This window comes from Nycticebus coucang, chromosome X (genome assembly GCF_027406575.1).
Source record: "Nycticebus coucang isolate mNycCou1 chromosome X, mNycCou1.pri, whole genome shotgun sequence".
Lineage (NCBI taxonomy): Eukaryota > Metazoa > Chordata > Mammalia > Primates > Lorisidae > Nycticebus > Nycticebus coucang.
In genome coordinates, this window is record NC_069804.1 from 122,729,924 (window position 1) to 122,756,164 (window position 26,241).

The window sequence follows — 26,241 nt, forward strand, 5'->3', positions numbered from 1 at the left end:
AAGAGAAAAGGGGAAATATATATATATAGTTGTGTATATATATATATATACATATATATGTACATACAGTTATACATGTGCTGGTTTTCCTCATATCCAGGCCTCCTCATTAGTTTCTGTGGTCCACTACTGCATATGTATGTATACACGTGTATATAGCAATTGCTTGGACATCAGGTGCCACTGTGGTGTTAGGAGATGGAGAACATACCGCTGGTTTTGTTGTGAATAATGAGTGCTGAAAACCAGTGTCTGTTTACTAAAAAGATTGGGTCCTGTTTTCTTGACTTAGTTGCCCTCAATAAGGGCCTGGTTGTTCGTCAGTATTCAGTACCCTGGTGGTTGAGTTCTTAAAGTTCTCACCAGATTCCTTAGGAGGCACATCTCACAGTGCCCATGGACAAAAATCCTTGAGGGTGCAGGAGCTGCTCATCTGAATGAAAAATGGATTCCAAATATCATCAGGTACACCAGAGTTGGCCCTGCACCAGGACCCAGCTGACCATTTCTCCGGCACAGCCTTCTCAGTGGTGGCCCAAGCCAATGGAAGATGCACCCCACCCAGTATGTAAACCCAGCTGCTCAACACTGTTAGTCTACCCACACATTTAAGCATTCCAAGGCAGCTCCAGCAAACAATTAGACCCCAAATCAAAAAACTGCAAGACAGCTCCTGCTTGTCCCCAGTCCTTTGGGGGCAGGCAACCCATTTCCATGTATTTGCCTTCTGTGCTGGTTTTCTTCATATCCAGACCTCCTCATTGGTTTCTGTGGTCCAATACACTACTGCTTTAATGTGTCCCAGGAATTATGTCTCCAGGTACATTCCCCAAGCAGTTTTTTTGCAGTTTTTGGTGGGGGGTTTGAACCCACAACCTCCAGCATATGGGGCCAGAGCCCTACTCCTTTGAGCCACAGGCACCACCAAATAGCTGGAGTTTTCTTTCCCGTGCCTTACAGCAAGTGGCTAGTAGGGAGATGTTTTTAGTCCACCATCTTGCTTTGCCCCCAATATTTGACCTTCCATTTACTTCTTTTTCTGTTTCTTTTTTTTTTAATTAAATCATAGCTGTGTACATTAATACATTTATGGGGTACAATGTGCTGATTTTATATACAACTTTAAATACTTAAATCAAACTTATTAACATAGCCTTCATCTCACTTAATTATTGTATTAAGACATTTATACTCTATGCTTAGTAGATTTGATGTGTACCCTTGTAAAATGCACCATAGGTGTAGTCCGACAAATTCCCCACCCTGAACTGATCCTCCCACCTCCCCACCCCTCCCCCTCCTGTTTCCCCTTCATTCTGAGTTGTACTTGGGTTATAGTTTTTATATGGAAGTGTGGGTAGTTATATATTGGTTTCATAGTAGAGCTGAGTACATTGGATACTTTTTCTTCCATTCTTGAGACACTTTGCTAGGAATATGTAGCAGCTCCATCCATGTAAACATGAAAGAGGTAAACTCTCCATATTTTTAAAGGCAGCATAATATTCAATAGTGTAAATACACCACAATTTATTAATCCATTTGTGGGTCGATAGGCACTTGGGTTTCTTCCATGACTTACCAATTATGAATTGAGCTGCAATAAATATTCTGGTGCAAATATCTTTGTTATAATATGATTTTTGGTCTTCTGGATATATACCTAATACAGGAATTGCAGAATTGAGTGGCAGGTCTATTTTTAGATCCCTAAGTGTTCTCCAAACTTCTTTCCAAAAGGAATATATTAGTTTGCATTCTCATCAGCAGTGCGGAAGTGTTCCATTTTCTCCACATCCACACCAACATTTACAGATTGAGGATTTTGTAAGGTGTGCTACTCTTACTGGAGTTAGATGATATCTCAAAGTGGTTTTGATTTGCATTTCTCTGATGGTTAAGGATGATGAGCATCTTTTCATGTGTCTGTAGGCCATGCACCTGTCTTCTTCAGAGAAGTTTCTATTCAAATCTCTTGCCTATAGTGAGATGGAATCACTTGTTCTTTTGCTGGTACGTTTGAGTTCTCTGTGGATTCTGGTTATCAAACCTTTGTTGGAAATATAACCTGCAAATATCATGTCCCATTGTGAGGGCTGTCTCCTTGGTTTACATATTGTGTTTGTGGCTGTGCAGAAGCCTTTTAGTTTGATCAGGTCCCAGTAATGTATTTTTGGTGTTGCTTCAATTGCCCAGGGGGTCCTCCTCATAAAATATTCTCCCAGGCCAATTTGTTCAAGTATTTTTCCTGCACCATTTTCTAGTGTTTTTATAGTTTCATGTTTTAAGTTTAAGTCTTTTATCCATTGAGAGTCAGTTTTTGTTAGAGGTGAAAGGTGTGAGTCTAGTTTCAGTCTTCTACAGGTCGCCAGCACCATTTGTTAAATAGGTAGTATTTTCCCCACCGAATGTTTTTGATAGGTTTATCAAATATCAAGTGATGATAAGTAGCTGGGTTTATCTCTTGGTTCTCTATTCTGTTCCATACATCTACCTCTCTGTTTTTGTGCCAGTACCATGCTGTTTTGATCACTATAGATTTATATTATAGTCTGAGGTCTGGTAATGTAATTCCTCCTGATTTGTTTTTATTTCTGAGTAATTTCTTGGCTAGTCAAGGTTTTTTTCCAATTCCATATAAATCAAAATATTTTTTGAGGTCTTGAAAATATGATAATGTGTTTTAATAGGGATTGCATTAAAATTCTAAATTGCTTTGGGTAGTATGGACATTTTAACAATGTACACTCTTTCTAGTCGTGAGCATGGTATGTTTTTCCATTTATTAACATCCTCAGCTATTTCTCTTCTCAGCGTTTCATAGTTCTCTTTATAGAGATCTTTCACATCCTTTGTTAGGTAAACTCCCAAATATTTCATCTTCTTTGGCACCACTGTAAAACTAATAGAGTCCTTGACTGTTATTTCAGGTTGACTGTTGTTGGTATATGTAAAGGCTACTGATTAGTGAGTAATAATTTTGTAACCTGAGATGTTGTGATATTCCTTGATCACTTCTATAAATTTTATAGTTGAGTCCCTGAGGTTTTCCAGATATAGAATCATATCATCTGTGAAGAGTGAAAGTTTTATCTCCTCTGATCCTATTTGGATACCCTCAATGGCCTTTTCTTGCCTGATTGTGATGGTGAAGACTTCCATTACAAAGTTAAAAAGCAGTGGAGACAATGGGCAACCTTGCCTGGTTCCTGATTTGAGTGGCAATGTTTTCAATTTTACTCCATTCATTACGAAATTGGTTGTGGGTTTGCTGTAGATGGCCTCAATTAGTTTAAGAAATGTCCCTTCTATACCTATTTTCTTAAGTGTTCTGATCATAAAAGGTTGCTGGATATCATCAAAGCTTTTCCTGCATCAATTGAGAGAATCATATGGTCTTTGTTTTTTATGTTGTTTATGTAATGTATTATATTTGTAGATTTATATTGAACCATCCTTGAGACCCTGGGATAAAACCAACTTGGTCATGGTGTATAATTTGTTTTATGTATTGCTGGATTCTGTTTGCTAGGATCTTTTTGAGTATTTTTGCATCTATATTCATTAATGATATTGGTCTATAATTTTATTTTCTTGTTGGGTCTTTTCCTTGTTTGGGGATCACGGCGATATTTGCTTCATAAAATGTGTTGGGAAGTATTCCTTCTTTTTCTGTGCTTTGGAAAATGTGGAGTAATAGCTCCTCTTTAGAGGTTTGGTAGAATTCTGATGTGAAGTCATCTGGTCCTGGACTCTTCTTTTTTTGGGAGATTTTGTATAGTTGATGCTATTTAAGTACTTGATGTAGGCCTCTTCTACTTTTCCAATTATTTCTGGCTAAGTCTAGGAAGGTGGTGTGCTTCCAAGTATCGGTCAATTTCTTTCAGATTTTCATAGTTCTGAGAATAGTGTTTTTTGTAGTAGTCACTGAGAATTTTTTCAATTTATGAAGTATCTGTTGTTATTTCACCTTTTTCATTTCTGATAGATGAAATTTGGGATTTTAATTTTTTATTTCTGGTTAGGTTAGCCCACTGGTTCTCACCCTGTGGGTCATGACCCCTTTGGGGGTCAAATGACCCTTTCACAGGGTCACCTAGGACTATTGGAAAAGAAGTATTTCTTTTTTTTTTTTTTTTTTTTTGTAGTTTTTGGCCGGGGCTGGGTTTGAACCCGCCACCTCTGGCATATGGGACTGGCACCCTACTCCTTGAGCCACAGGCACCACCCGGAAAAGAAATATTTCTGATGGTCTCAGAAACTGGGGCACCACTCCTCTATCCATCTCCAGGCTGGTCCTCCCACATGCAGATACACCTACATATGAGTACACAATGTGATGATATTAGTGCACCAACCCCATCACATATACCCAGTACAAATATGGGGTGTTGTGACAGAGTTGGCTTCTTAATGTACTTATGTGGACAAGTCACACATGTGTACAGAGCAGCTACTATGTAAATAGCAGCTACTGTGTAGAAAGCACCTGCTGTGTTGAAAGCAACTACTCTGTTAAAAGCAGCTATTGTGTTGAAAGCCGAAGTACTGGAGATAAAATAACACTTCATGAATTATAATTACTGGGTAAATGTATAATCATGTACTGTAAAACTCTTGAAAGGACAACTATTGCATGCGATGTATTTGATGCAGTTAATTCATTTCCGAAAGAGCATAAGATCTCTTGGGAACAGGTTTGTGGCATTTGAACAGATGGTGCTCCAGCTATGCTAGGATGTTGATCTCAATTTCAATGTTTGGTACTGAATGAGTCACCAAAAGTCATTGGAACTCACTGTATGATTCATCAGCAAATATTAGCAATGAAGACACTGCCAGAAGAGTTACAAGAAATAATGAAAAGCATCATAAGTTCTGTCAATTTTGTAAAGGCAAGCACTTTAAAAAGTCAACTGTTTTCACAATTGTGTAACAAGTTGGATGTGCCGAACAGTGCTCTGCTATTTCACACTGAAGTGAGATGATTGTTGAGAGGAAAAGTTTTAAAACCTGTTTTTGAGCTTTGCGATGAACTAAAAACATTTTTTAATCAGAAAGCAAAACTGCAGTTTAAAACACTTTTCAGCGATAAAAGTGAACTGCAGAAAATAGCTTGCTTGGTTGACATGTTTGCCAACTTGAATGAGTTAAATTTATCATTGCAAGGACCAAATGCAACATGCCTCAATTTGTGTGAAAATATCTGATCATTCCAAATGAAACTTCCACTTTGGAAAAAAAAATTGGATGAAAATAAAATTTATATGTTGAATTTCTTATCTGCTTTCTTTGAGGAAAATAACATTGAACCAGACAAAAGGATTATAATATAATTTCTGTGAAAGAACACTTGCACATGCTTGCAGATGAAATGTTATCATACTTTCCAAATCTACCTGACACCCTATTTGCACTTGGCAGAGCTCATTCACAGTCAAAGTTGAAGATGCTTCTGAGACAGCACAAGAGGAGTTCATTGAACTTATTAACAGTGCAGAGAGAACTGATTTCTCTACAGTGCGAGTTACAAAATTCTGGATCAAGTGTTTTCAGTGATATCGAGTTCTGTCTGAGACTGTTGTGCCTTCTTCATTCATTTCCAACAATATATCTTGTGAAGCAGGGTTTTCCAGCTTGTTGGTTATCAAGTCTAAATTCAGAAGTAGACTTGCTGTGCAAGCTGATCTTTGTTGCGGTCTTGCAAAGACTGCCCTGAGAATTTCTGATCTGCTGAGAAAGATGCAATCTCAACCTTCACACTGATGTTGGCTTTTTACTCATACTGTCGCAAAATGTATCAATGTAGTTTACTGTTGTTATGTTAAGACTGTTACCCATGCTACACCATGCTTCAAGACAAAATTTCATTTATTTGTAATTAGAAATATATATTTCACACTATATTACTACATATTGTTTGTGTGATTAATCACTGCTTTAATTATGTTCAATATGTAACACTGAAAATACATCCTGCATATCAGATATTTACATTACAATTCATAACTGTAGCAAAATTACAGTTATGAAGTAGCAGTGAAAATAATTTTATGGTGAGGTTTTCATTTCTAATATTTATCTTAAACATTGTTATTATTAAATTTTAAGCCTCTTTAATTTTGTGAAGGCAAAAAATGGAAACCTAATAAACACATGTATATGTAACAATTAAAAAAATAATAATTTTATAGTTAGGGGTCACCACAACATGAGGAACTGTATTAAAGAGTTGGGGCATTAGGAAGGTTGAGAACCACTGGGCTAGCCAAAGGTTGATGAATTTTGTTAAAGTTTTCAAAAAACCAACTTTTTGATTCATTCATCTTTTGAATAATTCTTTTATTTTCCAATTAATTCTGCTCTACTTTTTGTTATTTCTTTTCTTCTGATGGGTTTGGGGTTGGAGTTTTCTTCCTTTTCCAGTTGCTTGAGATGTTCCATTAAGTTGTTGACTTCCTCTCTTTCCATTCTCTGGAGGAAGGCTTGCAACACTATAAATTTCCCTCTCGGGACTGCCTTTGCAGTATCCCTCAGGTTCTGATAATTCATGTATTTGTTGTTGTTTTGTTCCAAAAATGTCTTGATTTCCTTCATAATATCATCTGTGACCCAACTGTCATTCAGCATAAGGTTATATAGTTTCCATGACTTTGTATGAGTATGCTGATTACTGTTATTGGTGAGTTCAACTTTTATTCCATGACGATCTGAGAAAATACAAGGAATAATTTCTATTCTTTTAAATTTGCTGAGGTTATCATTGTGACCTAAGATATGATCAATTTTGGAGGATGTTCCATGGGCTGATTAGAAGAATGTTTATTCAGTTTTGTTAGGATGAAGTGTTCTGTAGATGTCTATTAAATTCAATTGATGTATGGTGAAGTTTAAGTCCAAAATTTCTCGCTTAGTTTCTTGTTAGAGGATCTATCCAAAACTGCAAAAGGGGTGTTAAAATATCTGACTGTTATGTTTCTGGAAGTTATCAAATTGTTCATGTCTGTTTGGGTCTCCCTTATAAATTGAGAAGCATTTTGGTTGGGTGAATAAAAGTTAACAATTGAAATCTCATCATGGTGAGTGATTTCCTTAACAAATATGAAGTGACCATCCTTATCTTTCCTTACATTTGTTGGTTTAAAGCCTAATTTATTTGCAAATAAAATTGCAACCCCTGCTTTTTTCTGATTTCCATTTGCCTGGATTATAGATGTCCCTCCCTTCATCCTGAGTCTATATTTATCCTTTAAGATGAGATTCTCGTATGCAGCAGATATCTGGCTTGAGTTTTTGTAACCAGTCAGCCAACCTATGCCTCTTTAGGGGACAGTTTAAGCCATTTACATTAATTGAGAGTATTGATAATCCTGGTCATATTTTGGGTGTCAAGTTTTTCGAAAGACTAGTGGATGTTTTAAATCCTTTCACCACTGTGGAAGTTGGGTTTTGATCAAAACTTTCTGAGTTTACTTTGGTGGTAGAGCATTGTGCTGGTCATTGTGGAGAATGGGTATGAGAATATTCTGGAGACCTGGTTTAATTATGGAAAATTTCTTCAACATGTGTATGTCATTAAAGTATTTGATTTCTCTATCACAAATGAAACTCAGTTTAGCTGTATACAGGATCCTGGGCTGAAAGTTGTTTTGTTTTAGGGTATTGCAGGTCGATGACAATCCTCTTCTGGCTTGAAAAGTTTTAGCTGAGAGATATGCAGTCAAGTATTCTTCCCCTTGTAGGTTATGACTTTCTTACATGTGGCTGCTTACAGTATTTTCTCCTTCATAATATTAACATTGGTAAGGTTAATTACAATATGTCTACGGTATGCTTTATTTGGATGGAGTTGTGTTGGGGCTCCAAAACTGTCTGCTCCCACGTTTGGGAGGTTTTCCTCAATTATCTCTTGGAGTTTAGCATCTGTGCCTTTTGGGCCATTCTCATTTCCTTCAGGAATTCCTATAAGGCAAATGTTTGCTTTTTTTGGAGTGATCCCACAATTCTCTCAGGGAATGATGTTTTTACTCTCCACTCTTCTTCATCTTTGAGCATTTGGGAGCATTCAAAAGCTCTGTCCTTAATGTCAGAGGTCCTTTCTTCTGCCTGCTCCATTCTATTACTGAGGGATTCTACTGTATTTCTCAGGTGTTTGAGTGATGCAAATTCTTGCCTCAATTTGTCAAAGTCTTTGGTGATTTTATCTTTGAATTCATGAAATTCTTGAGATAGCCTTTGAATTGCTCCTTGAATTTCGAATTCCATCTTTACTTCAATTCTGTTAATCTTATTTGCCATTCGAATTCTGAACTTGATTTCTGACATCCCAGCCATTTGTTTATGAATAGGATCTTCTGTTGCATCTCCTTTGTCATACCTTGGGGGAATTGAATTACTCTGATTATTATTATTGCCAGAGTTTTTCCACTGGTTCCACCCATGGTTATTTTTCACCATTTGGCTAGAGAAGGTGGTAAGGTGAAATTGAATTCAGGGCTCCTGGAGTTGTAGTTAACCAGCCCTTTACCAAAGTGCTGGAACTATTGAGTGCAGCTTTTCCCCTATGGCTTTTCAAAGGTCCCATTTAGTACTACAGCGTGAGACTCTGGGGGCCCACTTTGTATGATGGGGCTAGGTAGCTGTCTTGTATTCAGCTAGAATCTGACAGATCCTAGTGAATAAGTGATTTTGAATTGAAATCTCAGCTGTGGAGGGATACAAGCAAAAGACACCAAGCCCTCCACAAGCAACAACTAGAAGAGAAGAATCAAACCCTCCCACTACAACACAACCAGGGTATAACCTTGGAGAGTCCCCGGGTGCTTGGCCCAGATCAGAATTCCAAACCAATTGTCCCAGTCATCAGAAACACAGATCATATAGAAGAGTTCAAAAGGTCTCCGGCAACTGGTCAGCAGAGGTCCCCTGGGAGGTCAAGTGTGACTCACTCAGGTGTTCTATGGAGTCAGAAAAGTCCGCCCAGCAAAAGAATTATTCCAGGGCGTCTGGTGCCTCTTCCCCCACCTTGTATCTCCATCACCCCAGTCACAGGTAACCCTGCAGAGCTATGGCCCAGCTCTCTCTAATATTCAAGTACACCAGGGACTTGCACCTGAATAAAAGGGAAGTTAATGCCCCTCCAACTGGACCATCTCACTGTGTGACCTGCAGGCAGGAGGAATTCAGGCCTGATTCCCTCTGGCGTTCATTGGGAACTGGGTAGTGTCCCACCTGTGTCTGTGTCTAGCCAGGGGTTACCATAGCAGAATGTGGTTATTGCCTTCAGAGAGCACTTCTCTGCCTTCATCAAATTCCACCTCTAGAACCCCCACAGGGTGAGGTCAGGCTCCCTCCATGGTCCACAGAATTGAGGAGGTGTCTCTCCCAAAGTTGACCCCAGTGGAAGGGTTTTTGGAACTGCCACTGCAGTCAGGAGTGGCACTGACACTGTCGGGAGTGCTGCCTTCAGTCTGGGATGCCACCCCTACCGGGTTGCAGGAGCAGGCTAGTGTCAGTGGGTAGTGCCTCTGCTGCTGCAACCTCCTCCACTCCCAGAAGCAGGTGAGTGCTGCAAGGATCCTGCACTATGCACTTTCCAGCATGGGGCAAATCTCTCGTCCCTTCTGACTCCCTACTTTATTAGAGGTACAGTTTCAGTGCAGTTGCCCCACAGCCCATAAGATGGCCCATCCTAGCAAAAGTCCACCAGACACTCTGGACTCTGCAGGTGGTAGTCCTCCAAACCACCAGGAGAGGGGAGAAGGGTGGATTGGGAGTTCAGGAAGGCAGAGAGAATATTTGTTTAACTTTTATCCAGTCAAGAGACTTCCTGGTCTTGAAATGATCTCTCTGGGTAAGAAGCCCTTCAGCTGCTCTCTCCCCTATGGTGTAACTAGAGATCTTTTGTTCCCTAGCCAATCATAGAGATAACATGGCAAGCCACACTGTGGGAAAGGTCAAGGATTCTCGTCCTCTTTAGGATAGGTTTTGTACCTGAAATTTGTTTCCTTGGAGTCCCAGCTTGCCTCAGCAGGGGTGATGCAAACTCCTCAATCTTCTTTCTCAGTTCAGCTCCCAATCTAAAGCTTTATTGGGTTGGTTGTGGCCATTATTTCTCCCTCTGGATGGGAGTTTCTGCTGATAGCTGGCTTCAGTTAGCCATCTTGCCTCTTCCCCCATTTACTTCTTTCTTAATGGCCCTGGGTAATTTCAAGTACAATATTGAATAGAAGTGCTGAAAGTGAGTCTGCTTCTTTTTCCTGATCTTAGGGGAGAACTTTCATTCTGCTTCTGAATATAGTTTTCTAGTTTTTTTGTTTGTTTGCTTGTTTGTTTGTTTGGGTTTTTTTTTGCAATTTTTGGTTGGGGCCGGGTTTGAACCCACCACCTGCAGTTAGTATATGGGGCCAGTGCCCTACTCCTTTGAGCCACAGGTGCTGCCCTCTAGTATCTTTTTTTTTTCTTTTTTTTTTAGACAGAGTCTCAAGCTGTTTCCCTGGATAGAGTGTCATGGCCATAGCAACCTCAAACTCTTGGGCTTAAGTGATTATCTTGCCCCAGTCTCCCAAGTAGCTGGGAGTACAGGTGCTTACCACAACATCTGGCTATTTTTTTGGTTGTAGTTGTCATTGTTGTTTGACAGGCCCGGGCTGGTTTTGAACCTGCCAGCTCCGGTTTATGTGGCTGGCTCCCTAGCCACTTGAGCTATAGGTGCCGAGACAATTTTCTAGTATCTTGTTAATGATTTTTGCATCTATATTTATAAGGGTTAATGGTCAGTAGTTTTCTTGTTTTGTCTTTTCTTGGCTTTAGTATCAGGTTAATGATGGCTTCATAGTAGTTAGGAAATTTTCTCTCCTCTTCTGAATAAAACTTTATAATAAAATTTTCTCTTTTAATATATCATAAACTTTTTCAGGATATTCATAATGAATTTTTTAGTGGCTACATAATATTCTTGCAATTAAATGTAGTAGAACTTGTGAAACCATTCCTATTTACATTTGTTTCATATTCTTTCTATTAAAAATAATATAAATAATTAATATAATATAATAATATGTTATTATATTATTTTATATTATATTATTATTATAAATAATTTAATATGATAATATAAAATATAAAAATATCACAACAGTGATCACTTTTGTGCAGGTATCATTTTATTCTTCAATGTCCCTTTTTTCTAAGTGCATGCTTTGTATTTAAAATCAGGCGAGGTGCGGTGACTCATGCCTGTAAGCCTAGCACTTTGAGAGGTCAAGGTGTGAGGATTGCTTGAGGTCAGGAGTTCAAGACTAACCTGGGCAATATAGTGAGACCCCCATCTCAACAAGACCTTAAAAATATTAGCAGAGCATGATAGCATACATGATAGCATACAACATACTTGGGAAGCTGTGTCTGGAGGCTTGCTTGAGCCCAGGAGTTTGAGGTTACAGTGAATTGTGATTGTACCACTGTACCCTAGTCAGGCAACATAACAAGACCCTGTCTCAAAAAGAAAAAGAAACAAAATCACTATAATGATTCTTAGTAAAGTATAATCAGATTGAATGCTAATAAATCTGAGATATTTTCTCTGCCTATGTCATGTGAATTATTTAGTCTTATCCATAATGTTGCAAGGTGTTAGGCAATTTTAAGTTTTAATTGATGGCTTCTTTATTCATTTCATGGGTCATTAGAGTGGAAAACCATCCCCAACCACTCTCTGTTAATGAACTTGAGTGACTGTGAACTTGGAGCAAAAATCTTGCCTTAGTGATGTGTTTTCTCACTTCTGAAATTGGAGTACAGGTACTCTGTTACCATGGATATTTGCTATTTGAATATGGAAAGGTTTACAATGCTGTCTTGTCTTTGTGGGACCTTATAATGGCAAGCAATAAATATTTGGGAAGAAAATTACAAATTGTATGTTAGGATTAATACAGACAAAATAATTTGCTATAGTTTAAAATTTTGTATTACATTGTGATTGAAAACTACATATGTTTAAAACTTTTTAATAGATGTTCTTGTTACTACTAAAGTAATAGAAATATAAATGATTTATAGATTCTCTGGGAAGAGAAATACTACTTGATTAGAGATCTTAACCTTAGACTGAAATAGCATCTTAGCATTTTACTTTGCTGATAGTTTTCTCTCCTTGAAATTCTTTCATTATTAAGGATATATTTGACCAGACTCAGAGCTTGAGAAATTATTTCTGTTGTTGACCAGGAAACATTAGAAAGTTTAAAGAGTGAATAACTCTGTCATACTTGAAACATAGAGGTACAGTCTGAAATTACTCATTAGCTATTGCAGAAATGAGTTTAGTCATAAAGTTCTGCAGCTTTCTACAGAAAATATGGCAGAGATTTGATTTAATTCTTTCTGTGTGTCACAATTACTGATTATAATGTAAAATGCCAGATACTGTTCATGAAAAATATGGAATGGGAGTTATTAATAATTTTTATTCTGAGATACATTATCAGTTATAAAATGGAAAATTGTTGGTCTAATAAATATATAGGAGCCCATACAATTAATTCCACTGTATAACTGCTATTATAGTCTCATATCTCCAATTGACTACTTGACATTTCCACTTGGATGACCTTATTATTTAATACTAACCTGTTATCTTATGCTGAGTTCTTGGACAGTAATGCAACTTCCAATTACAATATTTTCATGGGAAAAAAAGTAGTCTCTCCTTTGTGACATGTGTTGTAGCATAGTGGAAAAATGACTGTTTTCTGTCTAAAGGACACTTATGCTTGCTTTTCCCATTATTACTACAAACTCTCAATATTCCAACTTGCATTCTTTCTTCATTCCGAACTGTCTTCAAGGCAAGACTGTCTGGCATAGTTGAAAGCACTGAGCTTGTGTCCTACTTTGGATTCTTCCACTAAATTATATAACCCCCTCTGGACATAATTTTTCCTTAGTTTTGTAAAATGAGCGTTTTTGACTAGATCTATAAGCTTACTTCAGTTGTCTTGCTGTAAAAATTCAGATATCACTCTGGATGGGTCTTATGACCTGTGAGCAGTTTTCTTCTGGACTCAACATCTGTCTCTTTATTACTCTTATCCATTCAGTTATCAAACAAATCTGTATATTGTTTCTCATGTGAAATTTTCCACATCTTCACATATTCTTTCATTTTTCTTTCCATTTTTTGCTTGTCTTAGTCCAGGCTGAGAATACAAGAGCTTTCTGTTTAGTTCTAATCTTACTTTACTGTATTTTATGCCCATAGGCTTTAAAATTAATCTTCCCTAAAGACCATTTTCATCAAGTTACTTCTTATAAAATATATTATCAGCTCTTTTCTACATATCATATAACAGCTTCTGGGTCTTCTGTTTAACTTGTAAATCGCTAGCACTGATTTTCTGTTTTAATTTGTGATATGTTACCTCATCCTGTTTGTTTGTTTTTTTTCCATCTATGATTCCTTACCTAAATGACTTTTTCTTTTTCCCCTTCTGTTCTGAAACACTATCTTGTTCAACATAACCCAACCACTTTAGAAACATGTGGCATTCTCTGAGGAGAATTTTTTTCTTTCTTTCTTTTTATGGTTGGGGTTCACCACAACATGAGGAACTGTATTAAAGGGTCGTGGCATTAGGACAGCTTGAGAACCACTGGCTTAGCATATGGCCTGGCACCTAGCAGATACTCACTAAAGATTCAGATGAAAGTTTTCCAATTTTGAAAATACAGATATTTTAAGAGTTCCCTTTTTTGCCTCATTTATCAAGGGATCTTGAAGTATGAGAGACCCTTCATATGGTAAAGAGTGTCTCATTTTGTTTTACGGACCCCAAGGAGATTTCTAATGAGATTTGAAGTCAAAGAGAAAATACAAAAGCATTTTATTTTTTCCCATTAGAGTCTGAAAAAAAGAAAGCTTTCCTGTGGGTATTCAACAATCATACTTTCGCAACATTGACAAGATAAAATTAGGAACAGTGGTGAACAATTCAAGCAATGTTCGTTAATAAGATTTTAAAAGAAGTCAAATTGTTAGAAGTGACTTACATATGTGTGTTTATCAATGACTGTCATTATAAATATGTGAATTTTTAAAGAGGAGCAGCTATTTACAGGGGTATAGAAAGAATGATTACTCTCAACTTAGTTTCATTTTGAATGTCATAGTCATCTTGCATGTTGATTGACCCCATCTTTGTGGCTTTACACACCTTTTCTATCGGACTGACTTCCCATACTTGCCTAGAGTCCTTTGTAGCTCTCCCAAACGTTAACTTTTCAGCTTTACCTGATTGCTGGATATTTCCATTGATGACACACCATCTCAAACTTAGTATTCATTATGTGCTATGTTTATAATTGTGTGTTTGTGTTACTGTATTATCTTCTCAAATAGAGTATAAAGAATTTGTGTCAAGACTTAAACTCCTTTGAATCCCCTGTACCTATTACACTGCTGCGTATACAACAGGAGTTCAAGTACATGTGACTACAATAGTTTTCATAAAGTAGTTCTTCTCTTTTGGTAGCTTCAAAACCCTAAAGAGTTCAGAGTTCAGATACAATTGCAAACTCTATAGATGCTACTGAAAAAGATGCTGTTTTGTACCTTGTAAAAATGAAACCAATATTTCTGAAAATCATTATATACTCTTTCTAGAAGAAAATACTTTTTTGATGAATTAGTTAAATTAAATACATTTGTTTAAAATTAAATCCATTGGAACTTTTGAAGATAACAGGAATGTTTATTACCTTGATAATGGTGATGGGTATATGGGTATGTGTGTATGTGTGTATGTGAAAACTCATCAAATTATATACATTACACAACTAAATACGTGCATTTCAGAGTATAACAGCATTTAATGGTCAGAAACAGTTGTACAGTATTATAAAAGCTGTGTTGGAGGACAGGACCCATTCCTGTGTATAAAATTATACATTAATTAAGCTGTTAAAAATCATATCCACTGTGTTTAATGGGCAATATAAAATTATAGAATGTATTTTTACTGTTTATCTCACTTTAAATTGATTTTATTTTCTGTGTGTTTAGCTTGGTTTTATTTCTCCTTTGCCTACACTTTGTCTTCAACCATTTTCTTTCTAATTTTTCATTAATGATACTTCTGGTCCTTAAAATGTTTGCAGCATATGTTAAATTATTTTTAATGTCTTGAGGTTGTTAATACAGAATTGAGGACAAGGATCATGATTCATTTGTCTTTACGTTGGCAATATGTCTAGTACAGTCACTGACACACATCAGTTAGTGGCAGATCACTGGCAGATCATGGTGGCCAAAACTGGTTATTTGTTGTCTGGGCCCTAGTCACATTCACAGTATAAATTAAAAGCCTTAATGATGATTATGGAATCTTACTATTTTAGCAAATCTTGATTATGATTTTAAGCTTTTAGAAAACATCTTTCAGTGAAAAAGGCAATATATACAAAGTATATTGATGTTGCAGCTGTGTATAAAACAGTCTTGGGTCAGAATTAATGTCTTCTGATTCCATATCTGCTGAGTCTTATGTTAAAGTAACTTTTAATCATTGTGTGACTTAATCAACATGTGATATATTGTGATGTTTAAAATGTAGTTTTATAACATTTTGCTTTCCCTACCCCCTCCCTCCTTATTTTTATAAAGTTACCAGGCAGTGACATTGAGAGTGGGAGTGATGTGCTTTCTGATGTCATACCCAGTATTCCAAGTTCACCTTGCCTGCTTCCTAAAAAGAGAAAAAAGCACTGGAATTTAGATGAACTTCCTTGGACTGCAATGACAAATGATGATCAGGTAAACATCTTCACATTCTTAATTAAAAGCATCTATGTGGAGAATGTATGAGGCTCAGTTTATTGCCTATTCAAAGTTACTGGGTAGATGTACAGACAGGGTGGGGAGGTTTCACAGCTTATGTTCCCAGTTCAATCAGGGTGTTACTATTTATACAAATGAGGCTTCAAATTTACCAGGAAGCTTCTGTTTCTTAGGAGGAACTGACGAGCACAAGTGTGGAGCACATCATTGTCAATACCAATGCTGCCTATGACAAGTTCAAAGACAAGAGAGTGGTAACAAAGGGACTTGATTTCTCAGATCATATTGTAAAAACAAAGAGGACAGGATATGAATCTGGAGAATATGAGATGCTTGGAGAGGGTATAGGAGTCAAGGAGACACCCCAGCAAAAGTACCAGTGGCTACTCCATGAGGTCCAAGAGCTGACAAGTGAAGGTAAGAAAATAAAGACAGCAGTGAAGGAGTCAGCCACTGAGGAGAAGCTGACCCCTGTCATGCTGGCTAAATAGCAGGCAGTGCTGAAGCAGCAGCTGGTAGCTTCCTACCTGGAGAAGCTTCTGGGGCCAGATGCCACAGTCAACCTCACTGACCCTGATGGAGCTCTGGCTAAGCGCCTATTGCTGCAGCTGGAAGCAACAAAGAAAAGCAAAGGAATTTCAGGGGGGAAATCCACCACTGGGACCCCTCCAGATAGCAGCCTTGTCACTTATGAACTACATTCTCGGCCTGAGCAGGACAGTTCTCTCAAGCTGCCAATGTTGCAGAACTTGAGAAGTGCCTGACAGAGCTGGAGGCAACTGTGTGCTGTGATCAGGATGCTCAGAATCCCCTTTCTTGCAGGACTACAGGGAACCTGTCTTATGGAGGCTGTAGATATCTTGCAGGCAAAGGTGGGTGCCCTGGACCTTGCAGTTTTGGACCAAGTGGAGGCTTGGCTGCAGAGTATCCTGGGAAAGGTGAATGAGATTGCCAAGCATAAAGCCTCTGTAGTAGATGCAGATACGCAAAGCAAGGTCCACCAGCTGTATGAAACCATACAGTGCTGGAGCTCCATTGCCTCCACACTCCCTGAGCTGGTGCAGAGACTTGTCATCGTCAAGCAGTTGCATGAGCAAGCCATGCAGTTTGTTATGCTCCTGACACACTTGGATACCACCCAGCAGATTGCTAATTCCCTTAAGGACAATGCTACCCTCTTGACCCAGGTTCAGATAACTGCGTGAAAACCTGGCCACAGTTGAGGAAAACTTTGCCAGCATTGATGAGCAGATGAAGAAGCTAGGAAAGTGAGAACTGTGGGGACTGCTGAACAGGGGTAAATCCCTGCCCCTCTGAATTCTTAACAGATTATGTAGGGTCTTCTCTTCATTCTAACTCTTGTGTCCCATCCCATGTGACACTAGGGTGAGGGGTCTTCTTGCATGTGGGATTTACACCCTCCACTGATGAATACAGAGCAGTAACTGGGGATATTAGATGGTGGTCTCTCTTCAGACCCAGGGGATAAGGATGTCAGCCCAGCCACATGTCAGCTCACATCTAGTACTGCTTTGTCCGGTGTGGTAAGGAATGGATCCTGTCCTCCAACACAGCTTTTGTAATACTGTACAACTGTTTCTGATCATTAAATGCTATTGTACTCTGAAAAAAAAAAAAAAACGTTATGGGGTAAATGTACCTCAAATTTTGATTTAGTACTTTAACTGTTTCTCTGGGTATAATCTCAAGTGCTTCTAATATATAAAATACATTATAATTGACATAGTAAAACATGAGAGGTTTTAGCAATGATATTGTTTGTTGTCATTTTTTATCACATAGGCAGAATATATTAAGTATCTGAGTCATAAAGTCATTACTGAGATGGGTCTTTGGGAGCAACTTGACATTTTTAAAATCATTGATCCTTCTGCTCAAATCTTTCCTACAGACAGTGAGTTTATTATTGAACTTAACTGTCTCACAGATGAAAAACTGAAGCAGGTATGTAAAGATAATATAGTTTGTTTACCTATTGAAAATACCACCATCTTCTAAAATGTAGGGTGCCAGCCCCATATATCAGAGGTGGCAGGTTCAAACCTGGCCCTGGCCAAAAACTAAAATGTAGACTTCAGTAATCCTTGTAAATGCATAGGTAAACAAGGTCAAAACTACTGCTATAAAATGTAAGATTAGTAAAAATCACAGTAATATTTGAGAATATATGGATTTAAGAGGACTTGTGCACATCACATCTGGCAGTACCTTTGTGGGATCACTGTGGATCTAGAACCTGCTCTTCAGTTATATAGGCTTTGAAATTTAATGTTACCACATAAGGGGTGATTAGGCTAAGATATAGATTTATTCTAATTCAATTTACAGGAGACTAATTGATTATCAAAATACCAATTATTAAAAGCTACTTAGTTGCTCTTTTTCTCTAGTGCATGACTGAATGAATATTTACTTTCTTAAGTTCTACTTTTGGTTTGTTTGTTCAGTTTGCACTTAGAATTATTTATGAAAAATTTCTCGCATTTCAGTATTTCTTCCAACAGACATAGTATAATTTTCTACGTTCCAGCTCATTTTTCACTAGTATGGTACATTGATATCTTATATTTGAAGACAAGTGCCATTAGCCCTTAGTTAAAATTTAGGAAACACTCTGATCTAAGATATAATTACTTAAGTCATCTGAAGTGGAGACCTTTAACAAATACCTAATCTCGTCTATCTTATTTTGTTGCTAGTTTCTATTGTGTTATTTTCTTGCAATCTTAAATTATGAAGGCCAATAGCCTTCCAGTTACTGATTGTATTTTATATGCTTTTAAAATCTAGCTCATAACATGTTTACTAGAATTTTGAATATTGTCCATTTTTCTGGTACTTATTTCTAAATTTAGAGATTTCATTTGCTCTTCTGTTCTTTCTTATTTATGAATCTGCAGAACATTTGATTAAGTACAATGTAATTTTTCCCTCCCAGGATTTTGGGGCTAGAAAGTCAGGGTAAAACACTAACCAGTTTTTGTCTGTGTATCCCAAGGTCAGAAACTATATCAAGGAGCATAGCCCTCGCCAACGGCCTGCAAGAGAGGCCTGGAAGAGAATCAACTTTAGTTGTGCGAGCACCAATGGAGTGAGCGGTGCCAGTGCCAGCGCCAGCAGCAGCAGTGCCAGTGTGGTCAGTTCTCCAAGCAGCGATGGGTCCAGTGTTGGAAACTCTGCTTCAAACTCCAGTGCCAACATGAGTTGAGCACACAGTGACAGTAACCTGTCTGCAAGTGCAGTAGAGCGGATTTGAGATTCAAAAATAAAACGTCTAGACATGATCATGGCCAACTTGGCAGACTTCGCCTCTGGGAGCTGAGGTGCCGCCGCAGCCTGGCATCCAGGGAGCAATCTTCCCACTTTGCTGCCTTTGCCAGCCAGGCGGCCATGGGGTCCAGAGTGCTGGAGGAGGCAGGGGCTGGGGCGTCACCGCGCGTCGCCCACCGGGTCTCATTAGAGTAGCCCCTGGCAGCTATGCTGAGAACCCAGAGCTGCCAGTGGAGCAGAGGTCCAAACAGTACAGAGAAGTAGATCTTGCTGAGAGTGCGAGACAAATGCAGACCCGACTAAATGCTCAGAATGACAAAATGAAACGGAGGAAGCAAGATATGGGGCAGGTATGTCCCCTTTGCAACCGCCCCCTGGCAGGATCAGAGCAGATGAGTAGGCATGTGGAGCACCACCTTTCTAAGAGGGAAGGCTCCAGATTGGCTGAGGATGATGCCGTGGACATCGAGTATGAGAACAGCAACTGCTTTGAGGAATATGAACGGTGTGGGCAGAAGCGGACAAGGGCCACCACTCTCCTGGAAGGTGGCTTCCGAGACTTTGCCTTTGTCATTGTTACATGCAGCAGCAAAGAGAACCCGGACAGTGATGCTGACTTGGATGAGGATGGGAATGACACTCTGGAGTACGGGGAAGCTACAATACACAGAGGCTGATGTCATCCCTTGCACAGGCGAGGAGACTGGTAAAGCCAAGGAGAGAGGAGCTTCGGGGTGCAGTTCTAGATGGTGGCCCTCCCAGAACACGCATCACGCCTGAATTCTCTAAATGGGCCAGTGGCGAGATCCCATCCACCATCAATGGTGAAAGTAGCAAGCAAGAGGCCATGCAGAAGACCTGCAAGAACAGCGACATTGAGAAAATCACTGAAGATTTTAGCTGTGACCACATTTGAGGCCCTGAAGGCTCGGGTCAGGGAACTCAAATGGCAGCTATCACGTGGGGACCATTACAAATGCCTCATCTGTATGGACTCTACTCAATGCCCCTGATGCCCATCCAGTGTTGGCACATGCACTGTGAGGAGTGCTGGCTGCAGATCCTGGGGACCAAGAAGCTCTGCCCTCAGTGCAACATGATTACAGGACCTGAAGACCTGTGAAGGGTCTACTAGTGAGGTAGCTACCCCAGGCAGGCCTTGCCTTGAGCAGCCCCACCTTCCCCCAGCCTCTGTGACAGTGACCCTCTCCCACTGTGTGCAGTGACATACTTGCACACAGTTCCCCCACCTACATACATGCACATGCATGTGTGTGCACACACACATATACACATACAGGACCCTAGAGCCATAGTAAAGGCAGAGATCCAGGCAATACCTGTTGGCTCCCACCAAGTTTGGGGGCCATACGTGTTCCAGAGTGGGGCAGGGAGGCAAGGGTGTGAGGAGTAGTGGGGCTAGGCTTCCAAGGTCCAGCCCCCAAACTGATGGACAGACAATGCAAACACCAGACTGAAACAGAAGTAATATAGACTGTGTATGTTTACAGTGTTGTGTATAAATGGGACAATTCCCCACCCTTTACCCACGCCCTCCCCCTTTGGTTGTATGATTTTCTTCTTTTCTTAAAAACCCATGGAAGCAGTGCCCCCTTCAGGGCTGGCTGAGGGCTCAGCCCATCCACCTCCTGGTGTGCCTGCCTCCCTCTCCCATGGTGTCCCTTCCTTGTCCTATGTGCTCAATGCCCAGTGGTCTATATTTCTTCTTCCAGACATGGGCACATGCCCCGAGGGACATGATCCTCTCCTTAGTCTTAGCTCATGGGGCTCTTTATAAGGAGTTGGGGATGAGGGCAGGAAATGGGACTGAGTTGAAGCACAGGCTGAGGTTGGGGCGTGATGAAGTTGCTCCTGGTTGCCCAGCTTCTGCTGAGAACCTTTCCTGGGATTAGAGCTACTGCTCCCAGGGTAACGGTGTTATCTGCCTCACCCCTGATGTGGGCCCCATGGTGTGATACTGTGTCTGTATATTCTAGACAAGGTACTTGCCCTTTCCCTTTGTAAACTATATTTGAAATGGATTAAACCAATATAAACAGCAAAAAATAAAAATAAAAACAAAACTTCTAATCAATACAAAACTTTACCTTTTAATACTAACATTAGTACTCCTTCATATAAATTTCTTAAAGAGTTAAAATGATCCTTCTGTCTTGATGTCTGTGGATTTTGGTTTTAATTGTGCAAGCAGGATGGTCTGCTCCTGAACTAAGCACTCTAGCCTGAGTGATTTAACATGCTGTTTTGACTCACAACTATTTGTTACATTCAATTTTCCCTGATTTTTATGTCTGTTTTAAGTAAGATAAATTGGTGGAAATAATGAGTTATTCTTAATATTGCAATATTTACTGCAACTCACTACTGAGTGAATCTCACTATGTTGCTGATGTTGCTGTCTATTAGCTCCCAAGAATGTCGTGTATGTTTTGTGTGTCCAATGTTTTCTTAATGTTTTAATCTTGAATGTTTCTTCTTAGTTAATTTTAAAATGTAATAATATTTGTAATTTCCATCTAGTCTTTCATTTTTGAAAAAACTATATAATATTGTCAGACACTAAAAAAAAAAATGGAAAATGTAAGCATATATAAAATGGTGCTGTGTCTTAGCAGGGAAGTTTAGTTCCTTGTAGTGGCAGGAGTCTAGAGCTGCTTTAAGGATGATAAGAGAATGTGCTTAATTCTCTGGGAACCCAGTGGTGACTTGAAGATTCCTTCCCTGGTTCTCAGTGAAGTAGCAGAAACATAGCTAGCTTTGTTGGTTGCCAAGGGATTTCTCTGGACATGCAGTCATTCCTTTTTGGCATCAGTTCACCAGTGACAAGGGTTGGAGTACTCACAGGGTTTCTAATGGACATTTAAGATGGTATTTTTCTAATATGAAAGGGTCATGATTCTTTTCCCCAGCCATTGTAAAATTGCTAGTGTTTTTAGATGAAAGGTACTTGAGAATCATAATCACCAGTGATTTGAGCAGTGTTCTCTTTTTTTGCAGTTTTTGGCCAGGGCTGGGTTTGAACCTGCCACCTCCAGTATGTGGGGCCAGCGCCTTACTCCGTTGAGCCATAGGCGCCACCCTGGGCAGTGTTCTCTACACTGGTTTTCAGAGCTGTTCCCTGGTATTATTTGTATGTTCACCATGCACTGACACCGATGTACCTTAATTGGATTTTTTTTTTTAAAAAGAAGTCTTCGAAATGTCCAGTTATTTATCTAACCAAAATTATCAAGTTTTAGCCCTTCCTAATCAGAAGGCACTGGTCAAATACCATAAAAGTAGAATATTGAAGAAATATTTTCGAGTCTAAGCCAATGGCTCACTTAATTGGAGCAAGGATCATAGTAACAGCTCTTAAAATTTAGAAAATGGATAATTTGGTTCATAAAATGTTGGGAGTGAATATGCAAAGAACTCAAACCTTACTGATTTAGAAATTATTATTTTGACAGAAGTGATCAAAGCAGCTAAAGTTACAGCAGAAGGCCTTCCACAAGAGGCAGCTTAAGAGCAGAGGCAGGCCTGGAAGGAGAGGCTAAGCGGACTGTTCCTTAATGAAGTGGTACTGTCCTTGAAAGTGACTGAGGAAGACCGTGAAGCATATGTTGATATTTTGATGTAATAAGGATGAATTTATCAGCATTCTTTCTAAGTACTATTAGATCCTTATTGGTTTACATGCATCTTGACCACAATTTTGGTTAGGGCTGTGCTGATATACCATTAATAATTTAAGCCAGCTATTCTTGGTGGGTGGTCCATGGACCTGCAGCTTCAGCATTACCTGAGAATTTGAGAAGTTGTTGGGATGCCTACTGTTGGGCCCACCCACAGACCTATAGAAACAGAAACCTAAGCGAAGGGGCCCAGAATTGTGTTAAAACTAGTGCCAGGTTATTCTTAAGCACATTCTAATTTAAGAACCACTGACTCTGGTAAATGTTTTGACTATTTAAACATTATGGTGGGTAAGTGGGCTTTTTCAAAGACCTAGTACTTTTAAAGTTTAGAAGACTTCAAAGAACTGCTGACAAGTAGTTTATTATGTCAGTATACATACATGTGTGAAGATCATAATTCTGTTCCCTTATTAATGTTATAATTTCTTAGATTTATTTTTCTCAAGAGCAATAGCATAATTCTTGATAACTGGTGGAGATCTTTTTTGAGGTGTAAGAGTGGGCAAGGTGTGGATTGCTGTTTACAATAGGGCCTTCATTAGGTTTAGTTCTATTTTCATTTATTCTTAACTCAAAGCTATAATAACAGGCCCTAATGTTATTCCTGTTAGATTTATTTTTTTTCAGATTATGTACATTCAGTATAATTTTTGTAAGTGATAACTACTGAGGAAATAATGTTACTAGTAGCTGAATTTTAGACTTGATGTTATGTTGATTAATATTCCAATGGGAAAGCAATTAGGCAAAAGAAACAGTTTTTCTTTTCCATTCCTTACCAAAACTTTAAGCTGTAAAATTGTCCTGGAGGCAAAAAATAAATCTATGTCTCTCCTTCACGTACTCTTTGTATTTTTGTTTGTTTGTTTTGTTTTTTCCCAGCACAGCTCTAATTTTTCAATATTTTCCATAATAGCTTCTGGCATGTGACCTGGTTAATATTCAAAATTCCCTGATGGAAACCTTTACAGTTCTGCTAATCTTCTCTATAAATTAGATATATACAGATTAGAAACATATAGAAATTTTACCTTTTTGGTTATTAATAGAACACTAATTTTAAATGTGAAATCATTTAGTATCTTTGGATGTTTTTGTAAAGAGTCTTTTATTATGAATATTGGGAATAGTGTGATTCCTTTTCTTCTCCCATGTTTTGAACATCACATGGGTTAAAGAAGATGAAAATTAATACCACTGACAATCAAGCTGCTTTCTGCCCTTGATAATTTTATTTGTATTGTAGGTAATCATGATTCTGTAGGAAGAGTTTTAATCAATATTTGTTAAACTCTAGAATCCAAAGGCTAATAGGATTTCTACTTTTTAAATTTTGTTACATTGAGTAGCTTGTTAAGAAAAAGATTAATGACTTTAATTCTTAGTTGATATAAAGGCTTAAACTTTGCTTATAATCAAGTGTATTAATTTTTTAATTTCCTTTTGGTTTCTTAAGTACTAAAGAATAAAAACTGAGTATAAGAATTGATGCATTGTAGCTTTGCTGAGGTGTGTGGTATGGTTGTAACCTTCTGAAGAATACTAAGGTCATAATTTAAACTTTTACTAACATAAAAGTAAATACCTGTCTATTATTTTAAGTTGGAATAATCCTGAATTTCCCCCATCTGCTCTTTCGTACTCTTAATAAGTTTAGAGGGCCCAAAAAGAGTTTGGGGATAGACTCCAGAATACTCTCCAGAAGGTGGAGTCAAACTTGTTATTTTCCTTGCCAAGTGTAGGAAGAGCAAATATATTTCCTTACTGCTCTTAGCAGAAGCAGAATCCAACAGAAAGATTGCTTACCTTTACCTAGTTTTAAAGGAAAATAGGCCACTTTTAGAGACCATATAGCAGTACTTATCCATCAAATACTTATAAACTATTTACTTGACAGTGACCAGTAAAGGAAAATCTTAAAGTCATGAGGTAATTTCTTTTTTTTTTTTTAGCTTTACATGTATCTTTTATTCTACGAATGTGGGTATACAAGCATCCTAATCATTTGATAATTACTGATATCCGATTATAGGTACGTATGTTTTAAATATTTGACTAATCAATTCAGTAGTTAACACTTGTATGTTGTCAATGTTTTCACTTTTCTGATGTAGCATAAACTGGACAGGCAGATGAAATTTCTTCTCACATATTCTTGTTGCCAAGATCCTCCTCATTTAGATACTGGAACAGTCTACAATTCATAATATTTTTTGTTTATTTTTTTCTTTTTTTTATTAAATCATAGCTGTGTACATTAGTATGATCATGGGGCACCATACACTTGCTTCATAGATTGTTTGACACATTTTCATCACAATAGTTAACATAGCTTTCGTAGCATTTTCTTAGTTATTTTGCTAAGACCTTTACATTCCACATTTACTAGGATTCACATATACCCTTGTAAGACGCACCGCAGGTATAATCCCATTAATCTCCCTCCCTCCCCTCCCTTTCCCCCTTCTCCCTATTCTTAGGTTGTAACTGGGTTATATCTTTCATGTGAAGGTCCTACATTAGTTTCATAATAATGGTGAGTACACTGGGTACTTTTTCTTCCATTCTTGAGACACTTTACTAAGAAGAATATGTTCCAGCTCTATCCATGTAAAAATGAAAGAGGTAAAGTCTCCATCTTTTTTAAGGCTGCATAATATTCCATGATGTACATATACCACAATTTATTAATCCACTCGTGGATCAATGGGCATTTGGGAGTTTTCCATGACTTAGCAATTATGAATAGGGCTGCAATAAATATTCTGATACAGATATCTTTGTTATGGTGTGATTTTTGGTCTTCTGGGTATATGCCCAGTAGAGGGATTACAGGATAGAATGGCAGAGCTATTTTTAGATCTCTAAGTGTTCTCCATATCTCTTTCAAAAGGAATGTATTAATTTGCATTCCCACCAGCAGTACAAAAGTGTTCCCTTTTCTCCACATCCATGCCAACATCTCTGGTCTTGGGATTTTGTGATATAGGCTAGTCTCACTGGAGTTAGATGGTATCTCAAAGTAGTTTTGATTTGCATTTCTCTGATGATTAAAGATGATGAGCATTTTTTCATATGTCTGAAGGCCGTGTGTCTGTCTTCTTCAGAGAAGTTTCTCTTCAAGTCCCTTACCCAGCCTGCGATGGGATCCCTTGTTCTTTTCTTGCCAATGTGTTTGAGTTCTCTGTGGATTCTTGTTATTAAACCTTTGTCGGAGACATAACCTGCAAATATCTTCTCCCATTCTGAGGGCTGTTTGCTTGCTTTACTCACTGTGTTCTTGGCTGTGCAGAAGCCTTTTAGTTTGATCAAGTAGTGTATTTTTGAAGCAGCTTCAATTGCCTGGGGGCTTCTTCTCATAAAAAACTCGCCCAACCCAATTTCTTCAAGGGTTTTCCCTGCACTCTCTTC

General features: G+C 38.4%; 3 pseudogenes; all 3 read left to right on the forward strand.

The window, feature by feature from the left end:
* Positions 1–9,354: 9,354 nt before the first annotated feature.
* LOC128576979 (protein FAM199X-like) lies at positions 9,355–22,772 on the forward strand (annotated as a pseudogene).
* Positions 16,018–17,110, forward strand: LOC128578288 (dynactin subunit 2-like; annotated as a pseudogene).
* Positions 19,426–20,264, forward strand: LOC128578290 (E3 ubiquitin-protein ligase RNF220-like; annotated as a pseudogene).
* Positions 22,773–26,241: the final 3,469 nt, after the last annotated feature.